Below are 10,723 nucleotides of genomic sequence, written 5' to 3'. Positions count from 1 at the left end.
GTAGCAATTTAGGTTAATTTTCTTTCTTTCTTTTTTGCTTACCTCAGACTGGGATCATGGTATTTTTCAGAATGTTTCCTTCCCCCACAAGAATAGAGTCACCTATGTCTGACAAATACATGACAGTATTTTTAACAGAGATCAAAGCTTTTGGATAATTAATTAAAAGAAGCCCCCATAGTAAAAAATATCGTGTAATGCCCTTTACTTAGAAAAAGAGTTCTATTCTTCCTCAGGAGAAACCTGAAATCACACTATCAAGGAAGTTATTTACTTGACTAAGTGCAAAGACTTGTCTCTAGGTTAAAATTTTGGTCTAAGGTAGAAATTGATACAACATTTTTGTAAGTGTGAAATAAGTAGAAATCCAGTAACTCACTTATGCTACAAATTGAAAACAATAGTCTTATCTTTTCTGTAAAAATGGGTTGGTCTCTTTCAGGATCTATGTTCCCACCTGGTCAGAGGTATTCCTAATAAGAATCTTCCCCAAAGGGAACCCTTTGCGCACACACAAAGAGCATAGGACAAAAGCATTTTGAGTAGGAAGGTACTTGGAGCTTACCAAGTCCTGCTCCTTTTTTCTTACAGACAAGAAAACTGAGGAACGGAGCAGAGAAAAGAATCTGAAAACAAATGTTTCTGTCTTCATATCCAGTATTAATGTCATTTTAGACCATACTTCTTTCAAATTCTGAACCACAGTCTGCATACTCCAGGTAAATCTCTTAACTGAACTTCTGCATGAATCATGTGCATTTTTGCCACTGAGCCTTTGTTCCTTCGATTCATTATCTTTCCATGAATTTCTTTTAGCAATATCAAAGGTGTCTTCCAAATCCTATTCCAGATAAGAGAGCACTGCTCTTAAAAGGTCAAAAAAACAAACAAACTAGTTTTCCCTTGTACCTTCTAGCTTGAGCTTCAATATATACGCCCAGAAAAAGAATTATACGCTAAATTAATGGACAGTGTTTCTTTCCCCCACAGGGCCTAGCATGGTTCCTTCATAGCAAGTATTTAAGACATCTTGATTGAATGAACAAGTAAATAAAAAGCCTTTCCAAAGCATTCTACCTCACATACTCCACAGAGAATAAATACATTCATTGAACAGACAAAAAACAACAAAGTTAACAAACATTTGTCAAAAACCTACTCATTAAGTCTTAGAGCTGATTAAGGCCTAGGTATCTGCACTTATATACTACATATATACTATATTGCAATATATAATATACATGTATATCACATATACACAAATATATATGTATTGTATTGCATATTATATTATATATCACAGATGTGCATACATTATGCACATACATATGATATACATATACTTTCATCTATATTATCCACATGCATATACTATATATACATATATGTAGTTATAGAGTATATGCACACCGTGAACTTTGCTCTGAATGACCTTATAGTCTAATGAGGTATGTTGAGGGGGCCATGAAGGAACAGACTACACAAATAACTATGATTCAAGGACATAAGTGCAAAAGAGAAATTTGGACAAAATGAGAGAAATTTTGAGGAGAGAAAGCTCAATTTCAACTAAAGGATGAGAAGTGGGAAAGGAAAGAAGAGCCTTTAAAAGATGGAGGTTATGGCAGTAGGTTAAGGGTAGGTCTGAGGAAAGTCTATTCTGAACATAGGAGATGGCAAGAGAAGCTGGATGAGAAAGGGAAACAATGCCATCCATCTGGCCTGAAATATAGATGTACCAGGGGCAAACCTATGGAACTTTCCATCTGGCTCCTAACTAAAGGATGTTCACATCCAAGATTTCTTGGTTCATCCACTGGGTCCTGTGCAACCTTAGATGTGGCAGTGGGGCAGCAGGGTAGTGATCCTGTACCAAAGAGGATTGGTCACAGTTTCATGATGATCCATCTCCAAAATATACTAAGGTAAAGGAGAGAGGAGAAAAATGTTCTCCTTTCAAAGTGACCTCTGTGTAGGGACATCCCCAATGCCAACTGCCCTATGACTTTGACTGAGAAGAAAAGTGATCTCTTTTTAGTCAGCACTGCAGACTCATAGAATCCCATAGATCAAACTTAAAAAACTCTCTGTTGTTCCCTGACTTGGGCCATCACTCTCCTCATCTTGGAGCTATCTCTGGAAGCTCTGATGTTTTCTCCCAGCAGGCACTGGAGGTCTTGGTGCCTGCCTTTTCCTCTTCTTCCCACAAGTCCTTTCCTGTTTAAAGTCAGAGGCTGATCCTGGAACTTGGTGCTGTTGGGTGAACTGTCCAGCTAACAAATTGGTTGTGCTTACTCCAAGGCTTTCAACTTACTGCCTTTGTAGTTAGGGCCAAAAATGGGGTTACACAGTGTATTTAAAGGGGAATAGGATGACATGATTTTATTTTTCCTTGTGGCTCTGAGGATATGTTGATACTTCCCTCAGAAATGAAGGCTGCAATCTTTTATTTGCCTCTCCAAAGAGAAAATGTGATCTAGGCTTTCTCAGATATTTACTAACTATATGACTCTGGGACAGTCACTTAACCTCTTTCTATCTCAGTTTCCTTAATTGTCACATGAGGATAATCAAAGCATCTGCCTCCCAGGATTGTTATGAGGATCAAATGAGACAATATTTGTAAAAACTTAGCACAATATCTAGCATGTAATATGCGGTTAACAAATGTTTATTTTTGTTTTCTAATCACTCACAGCAAGGATTTCAAGGTTGCTAAAATCAACTTAGTAGCATAATTGGAACCAGTTCCCATTTTCATTCCTTCCACCAACTAGCCGAATTAAGTGAAGGGTAAATCGCAACCTTGCTGAGCCTCAATACTCCATCTGTAAAATGTAGGAGTTGGACAAGGAGGTCTCTAATTTCTTTCCCATTTCTAAAGTTCTATGATTCAGTGTATATGCAGACGTACGCATCAGTTCTTTAAAGAAAAGGAAAGGAGTCATATAAAGATAGAAAAAAGCAACAGCAATAAAGTACAAGAGGGAGGGGGAGGATGAGTCATTCAAAAATAGTCATGAGATAGAGACAGTGACTGAGGTTGAGTAATCTGAAGGTGACATGTCACTTTTCAAAAGCAAAGACATCAAGACCTTAATATTTTCTTTATTGTTGCTTCCAGTTAAGGAGACATATACCTGTGTTTTAAATATGTATCAAAGCAGTCTTGAATGTGAGCACTAGTACCAAAAATCAGTTTTCTTGCTGGCTGGGCTACATGGGAACTAGGACAAAAATCTAAATAATCTACATTTACCTTAGCTTCTACTGAGCTAATAGTTATTAGCATTTATATACCATTGTGAGGTTTACAGAACACTTTACAGATATCATCTCCTTTTATCCTTATGACAATCCTAATAGGTAAGTGCTATTATTATCCTCCTACTACAGTCAAGGAAACTCAAACAAAAAGAGATAAAGTGATTTGTCCAGTGCCACAAAAAGAGTCTAGGACTGAATCTGCATTCAGGTCTTTCTGAATCCAGGTCCAGCACAGGTTGAAAAATGCAGGGGATGGAGAGTAGGAAGGTAGGGCAAGGAAAGAGAGAGAGAAAACTAGATTTTAAAATTATGCTATGATCATAATAAAGGAATAAGGGAAAGTAATATACATAAAACACTGATTCTGCAAAATGAAATGAAAAATATGACTAAAAAGTTCTCCATGGTTTTATCATAATAGAAAAAAAGTTCAAAGGAAAATCCAAAGAATATATGGATATGTACATGTTCAGGGCATTGTATTAGGTACAGGTGATCCGATTTTTTAAAACATTGTCCTTGATTAAGAGTTTTATAGTCCAGTTCTAAAGAATTTTTTCACATATAAATTCACCATAAATTGACACAAATTTATTGTGTTATCTATAATCCAGGAATAGTGCTATGTTTTGGGAATACAAGTAAAAATAGAAGTAGTTCTTGTTCTCTAATGAAATAAACAATAGTGAACATTAAGTTATTAATAAGGAGTTAAGAGGAAGGAGTGATCACTGAAGCCAGGGGTGTTTGGAGAAGGGGCAGGATGCAGGGCTGGGTCTTTAAAGGAAACAGAACTCCACAGAGTGGAGCAGAGGTAAAGGCATTTTGAAAATATGTGTGTGGGGGGGGGGGGAGTGGAAATCAATCAATTAATTAATCAGCAAACATGTATTAAGCATCTACTATACACTTAGAACTATGCTAAATGCCTGAGAAATACAGACAAAATGAAAGTTTCTGCCTTCAAGCAAATACCATTCTATCTGGAGAAAGAGACAGTATGTTTATGAGTGAGTATTTTATAGTTACATACCTCATTGATAGATATGCATGTGTGTGTTTGTGTACATACATGAATGTATGTTATTGCTTGGTTATTTCAGTTGCATCTGACTCTTCGTGACCTCATTCTAGGATTTTCTTGGCAAGGATACTGGGGTCGTTTGCCATTTCTCTAGTTCATTTTTACAGATGAGGAACTGATGCAAATAGGGTTAAGTGACTCACTCACATAACTAGTAAGTGTCTGAACCTGGATTTGAACTCATGAAGATGAGTCTTCCTAACTCTGAGCCCGATGCTTTATTCATTGTGTCACCTAGCTGCCCCATATGCATGTATATACACACATACATGCATACATATATACACACATGTGTCTGTACTTGTGTGCCTATGAATATGTATACATATGTGTGTTCTGTAAAGAATTGGGGAGGTTACGGGAGCAGTAAAAACTCAGATGATCAGGAAGGTCTCATGTAGAAGGTAGTCCTTGATGGAACTAAGGGATTCTAAACATTCAAGGAGAGCAGTGCTTTCCAGCCATTTTGGACAACCTTTGCAAAGGAATGAAGATGAGAGATGCAGTGCTGTCTGTGATAAATAGCAAGAAAACCTGTTTTGTACAAATAAAAGCCAGAGGGCTTTAAGGTTTACAAAGTGCTTTACAAATATTATTTCCTTTAATATATCACAATAATTCTAAGATGTAGGTGCCATTATTACACCAGTGTTACATGAAGAAATTGAGACAGATAAAGGTTAAGTGACTTGTCCAGGTTCACAGAGCTTTTAAGTTCCTGATATTGGATTCAAATTCAAGTTTTCCTGACTTCAGGTCCAGCACTATACTCACTGCACTACTTTTCTGCCTCTAAACAAAAGCAGTAATTAGTTTTGTCCAGAGATAATACACTGAACAGGTAGGTTGGATCAGAGGTTTCATAGATGGAAGTAGTTTACTAGAGTCTTATAGAATTTTATTTAGCAAGAAGGGATGCTGCATTCCTACTAATTAGAATTCTTTATTTTACAGATGATGAAATTGTATTCCACAGAGCTTGTGTGAGTTACAGAACAAGGAATATAGCTAGGTAGATGTAGTTAGGACTAGAACTCAGGTTTTCTAATGATCAAAACAGTATTCTTTTCATTATACCATGAATCAATGGGGGAGAATGTCAAAAAGGCATCAAGTCGTGATGGGACATGAATGAAAAATTAATAAAATTTTGGACTGTGTAATATAAAAAATAAGGAGCCTTTAAAGATTCTCAAAGGGGAAAGATGTCCATTAGACATGTATAGTTGAAGGAATTGCATCTATTAACAGAAGTCAGTTGCTTTGTTTTCTTTCTTTGTTTTGCTTTTATTTTAATTTTATTTTTCCAATTACATATAAAATGGTTTTATTCATATATTTTATAATTTTGAGTTCTAAATTCTCTCTCTCCCTCCCTCACTTCTCCCTGATTGAGAAAGCAAGCCATTTAATAAAGGTTATATATACATAACAATCGTGCAAAATGAATTTCCATATTAACCAAGCTGTGAAAGCAAACACAGATCTCTCCCTAAAAACATGCACACACACACAAAGATAATTTAAAAATAGCATACTTTGATCTATATTCTGACTCCATCACTTCTCTGTCTGGAGATGGATAGCATTTTTTATTCAGTGCTTTAAAATTGTCTTGGATCTTTGCATTGTTAAGCATAGCTAAGCCATTCACAGTTGATCATCACACAATATTACTGTTACTGTGCACAGTGTTCTCTTGGCTCTGCTCAATTCACTTTGCATCAGTTCAGGTAAGACTTTCCAAGTTTTTCTGAAAGCATCCTGCTTATCTTTTCTTACAGCACAATCGTATTCCATCACAATCATATACCAAAACTTGTTCAGTCATTCCTCAGTTAACGGGCATGATCTCTATTTCCAATTCTGTGTCACCACAAAAAACTGTTACAAATATTTTTGTACATATAGATCCTTTTCCTTTTTGTTTGTGTTTTTAATCTCTTTGGGATACAGACCTAGTAGCGATTGTTGTCGTTACTCTTACTTGTCCTTCATTCTCTAAGAGAACCATGATGCCAGGGAAATGATGCCATGACATGCAAATAAATTAGATTTAAGTGAGAGGGGGCTCTGCAAAGTCACCAACTTGACTTTCTCTTCTAGAACCATCTGGGTCCATTGGCAAGATGTAGTTCAGGACAACTAGAAGTGGCCCACGATGCAGTGGGAGACCTTAGCTTTTTTAAGCTAAGAACTTTAACAGGTCTCAATTTGACTAAGTCAACAACCATTCAGTAACTGAGGTTAGGTGAGAAATGACAGAGAATGACCTCTTTACCTTGTCAGAAAAAAGAAAAAAAATAAATCTGGGAGGGAAAGACCCTTGGGGTTTCTGGACAAAACAGAAGCAATTGATATTTATATTCATTCAAAGGCAGTTAGGGCCCAAACAATGACCAAGTGGAGCTTGTTCTGTGACTTACAGTTGGCCAGTCAATGAGTGATTTGAGTTTAAGCATGTATGTGTATGGTTAAATGATCACTTTGAACACTTGCCCCTCAAATTAGACAAATTAGAGCTTGATTTACTGTTTTGGTTATTGTCTAGACTTAAGAAAGTGATGGAGAAAATTTTAGTAATTTAGATTAAACTTAAAATGTATGTCTGCGTCTCTTTTTTCTGGAGTACTGGTTGTTGAATACTTACTAGCATGCCTTTGAAGAGAAGGTAGCATGATGGGGAGTAAAGGAATGGAAAAGGGAGATGGGGGAGTTTCTATGTGAAATTTTTTCTAAGTTCTACCCCACCTACCTCCCCCCAATCCTGTCCTACAAAACAAAAACTATCCAGAACAAAGAGATCCCACCATGTTGGATATTACCTAGGTGAAATGAAGTCAAGAGTTAAATAGGGCTATAGGCTTCCTGCCCCTGGCCTAAAGTTGGAGAACACCAAGATAATCTTTCTTGGTCTTTGTAGTATTCTATAGTCATGTTCTGATTATTCTTACTTATTCCCTTCAATAGAAAAGTGTTAGAATTACTTGGTTTTGATTTTTTAAAATAACGTATAGGTCTTTTTTAATTAATTTTCTTCACAACATAGCCATTTCCAGAAATACTCCTACCATCCAATGGACTTACATTGTGAACAAGAAAAGCAGTTAAGTGAAACTGAGTCAGTGACTATGGCTGGCAGAAAATACAATGCTCCCTACCTATAGTCCTTCAGTTCTCTAATTAAAGGAGGAAAACACATTTCCTCTTCCCTCTGGGGCTATGGTTGGTTATTACTCAGTTATGGCTTTATTTTGCATTACTATAGTCAATGTGTAATTTTTTGCCCCCTTGTTCTGCTTTCTTCACAACCTATAAAACTTGGTCCCATGCTATCTTTCCAACCTCACTAGGAGGGAAGGAATAAGCATTTCTATAACATCTACTATGTGCCAGGCATTGTGCTAAGCACTTTACAAACATCTCATTTTATCCTCACAATATCTCTGGTGGATAAGTGCTATTATTACCCTCTTTTTGAAGTTGAGGAAACGGAGGCAAACCGAAGAAAACTGGCTTGCCCAGAGTCACACAATTAGTAAGTATCTGAGGCTGGAATTGAACTGCCTTTCCCGAACTCTAGGACTAGCACTCTGTCCACTATGGAACCTCGTTGCCTTCCATTTGACTTTACATTTGCTTTCACACAACGAGACATGGACAAACTGGCCTTCTGACCTACAATATTCAGTCTTCTAACTGTGTCTTTGTCTAGAATACATGTCCATCTTACCTCCTAATTCACATATAGATGCATTTATTCGTTTCATAAATACGCTGTATTTTTATATGTACTTGTTACATGCCCTCATTAGAATTAAACTCATAGAGAGTAGAAATTGTTTTGACTTTGTTCTTGGATCCCCAGTATCTATCATAGTGCCTTCCGCATACCCGGTACCTAAAACGCTTATTAATTGATTCATTCTGAGTCATTTGATAATTTAATTTATTTTTTATCTATCAAAAGGATTTCTTGTATTCATCACATACCCTGATTTATTATTCTAATACTATCCAGCTGATGGGTACAACTTTGATTCTATATTTTTTGTTACCCCAAAAACTACTACCATGAATATTTTATTTCTGTTTTTGTATACATATATATATATGTATATATATATATGGATATATATATATGTATATATATATATCCATATCCATATATATGGATATATATATGGATATATATATGTATATATATATCCATATATATTGTATATGCACATATGTACATATACACATATGTATTATATATGGTAATATCAAAACAGCAAGCTTTTATATTGTAGTTTAAAGATTGCAAACAATTTATATATATTATCTTATATGATCTTCACAACAACCCTATGAGATAGGTGCTATTATTATCCACATTTTATAGGTGAGGAAACTGAGACTGGAGCAGTTAAGGGACTTGACAAAAGCCTCACAACTATTAAGTAATTTGGAGGGATCTGTAATTTGGAGACATCTGAACTCAGGTCTTCCTGATTTAAATTCCAGTATTCTATCCAAAGCACTACCTAGCTCCAGTGACATCATTGGTTAAGTAACTGGCTCACTGGGTCAAAAGACATTATGTTGTATTAACAATGGATGTGGTAGATATAGAACAGGAAGATCAACTTAATCCTTGATGAAGACATGACCTAAATATATTGTCAGTTGAAAATTTGATTTATTCATTCTAATATCTTGACATGGAGATCTCTACCAACTTTAAGGGAAATAATTCTGCACTGATATTTTGGACATGATAAACATACCTCTCTTCTACAAAAGAATAGCTTTGGTGCTTCATTGTTCTTCAAGGATGAACACTGAATTATGGAAAGTTATGTTCATACAGACCTTAAGATGCCAGAAAGGATTGAAGTAAGTACCTGGAAATGGATGGCATGTCTTTTATCAAAGGAACTCCTTTGAAAAACTCAGATAAAGTTGTCATCAATGTTTTGATGAGTTCCTCCTCCATCTTCCCTTACCCCATCCTTGCTCAGCCATAGCCACACACAAAGAAATGGAGAGGTTACCATCTGTGTCAGCTCATGGAATACACACATTGACAAATATATTGAAGTAAGTGACAGACAAAAGACAGGTGTTCAGCCTAAAATAAAATTAATTCAATAGTAGTACTTGAACAGGGTAAACTCCTTTCAAAATTCTAATTTAAAAATATCAGAAACTCTACTTCTCCAGAAACATTTTTGCTACCAAAAATTTCATCAGTAGCAATGATCAGGTTTAAACTTCTTTTCATTCTTTTTTTTTTAATTGAATTTATTTATTTAACTTTTAACATTAATTTTCACAAAATTTTAGGTTACAAATTTTCACCCCTTTTATCCCCTCCCCACCCCCAAATACCAAGCATTCTAATTGCCCCTATGACCAATCTGCTCTCTCTTCTATCATCCCTCTCTGCCCTTGTCTCCGTCTTCTCTTTTGTCCTGTAGGGCCAGATAGCTTTCTATACCCCTTTACCTGTATTTCTTATTTCCTAGTGGCAAGAACATTACTCGACAGTTGATCCTAACACTTTGAGTTCCAACTTCTTTACCTCCCTCCCTCTCCACCCCTTCCCTTTGGAAGGCAAGCAATTCAATATAGGCCAAATCTGTGTAGTTTTGCAAATGACTTCCATAATAGTTGTGTTGTATAGGACTAACTATATTTCCCTCCATCCTACCCTGTCCCCCATTACTTCTATTCTCTTTTGATCCTATCCCTCCCCACGAGTGTCGACCTCGAATTGCACCCTCCTCCCCATGCCCTCCCTTCTATCATCCCCCCCACCCTGCTTGTCCCCTTATCCCCCACTTTCCTGTATTGTGAGATAGGTTTTCCTACCAAAATGAGTGTGCATTTTATTCTTTCCTTTAGTGGAATGTGATGAGAGTAGACTTCATGTTTTTCTCTCACCTCCCCTCTTTATCCCTCCACTAATGAGTCTTTTGCTTGCCTCTTTTATGAGAGATAATTTGCCCCATTCCATTTCTCCGTTTCTCCTCCCAATATATTTCTCTCTCACTGCTTGATTTCATTTTTTTAAGATATGATCCCATCCTCTTCAATTCACTCTGTGCACTCTGTCTCTATGTATGTGTACGTGTGTGCATGTGTGTGTGTGTAATCCCACCCAGTACCCAGATACTGAAATGTTTCAAGAGTTACAAATATTGTCTTTCCATGTAGAAATGTAAACAGTTCAACTTTAGTAAGTCCCTTATGACTTCTCTTTCCTGTTCACCTTTTCATGCTTCTCTTCATTCTTGTGTCTGAAAGTCAAATTTTCTTTTCAGCTCTGGTCTTTTCATCAAGAATTCTTGAAAGTCCTCTATTCCATTGAAAGACCATTTTTTC

At 36.3% G+C, this 10,723-nt stretch overlaps 1 long non-coding RNA gene across 1 annotated transcript in view; it reads left to right on the top strand.

Moving 5' to 3' along the window:
* The first annotated feature begins 598 nt into the window (after positions 1 to 598).
* The window catches only part of LOC140533464 (uncharacterized), a 32,464-nt gene continuing 22,339 nt past the window's right edge, over positions 599 to 10,723 (top strand). The window contains exon 1 of the long non-coding RNA XR_011976929.1: positions 599 to 719. This is a non-coding gene — a long non-coding RNA (uncharacterized lncRNA). The remainder of the gene's footprint in view (positions 720 to 10,723) is intronic.

This window comes from Notamacropus eugenii, chromosome 3, assembly GCF_028372415.1.
Source record: "Notamacropus eugenii isolate mMacEug1 chromosome 3, mMacEug1.pri_v2, whole genome shotgun sequence".
In the NCBI taxonomy this organism is placed as follows: domain Eukaryota; kingdom Metazoa; phylum Chordata; class Mammalia; order Diprotodontia; family Macropodidae; genus Notamacropus; species Notamacropus eugenii.
The sequence above is the reverse complement of the archived record's forward strand: the minus strand, read 5'-3'. Positions and strand labels throughout refer to the sequence as shown.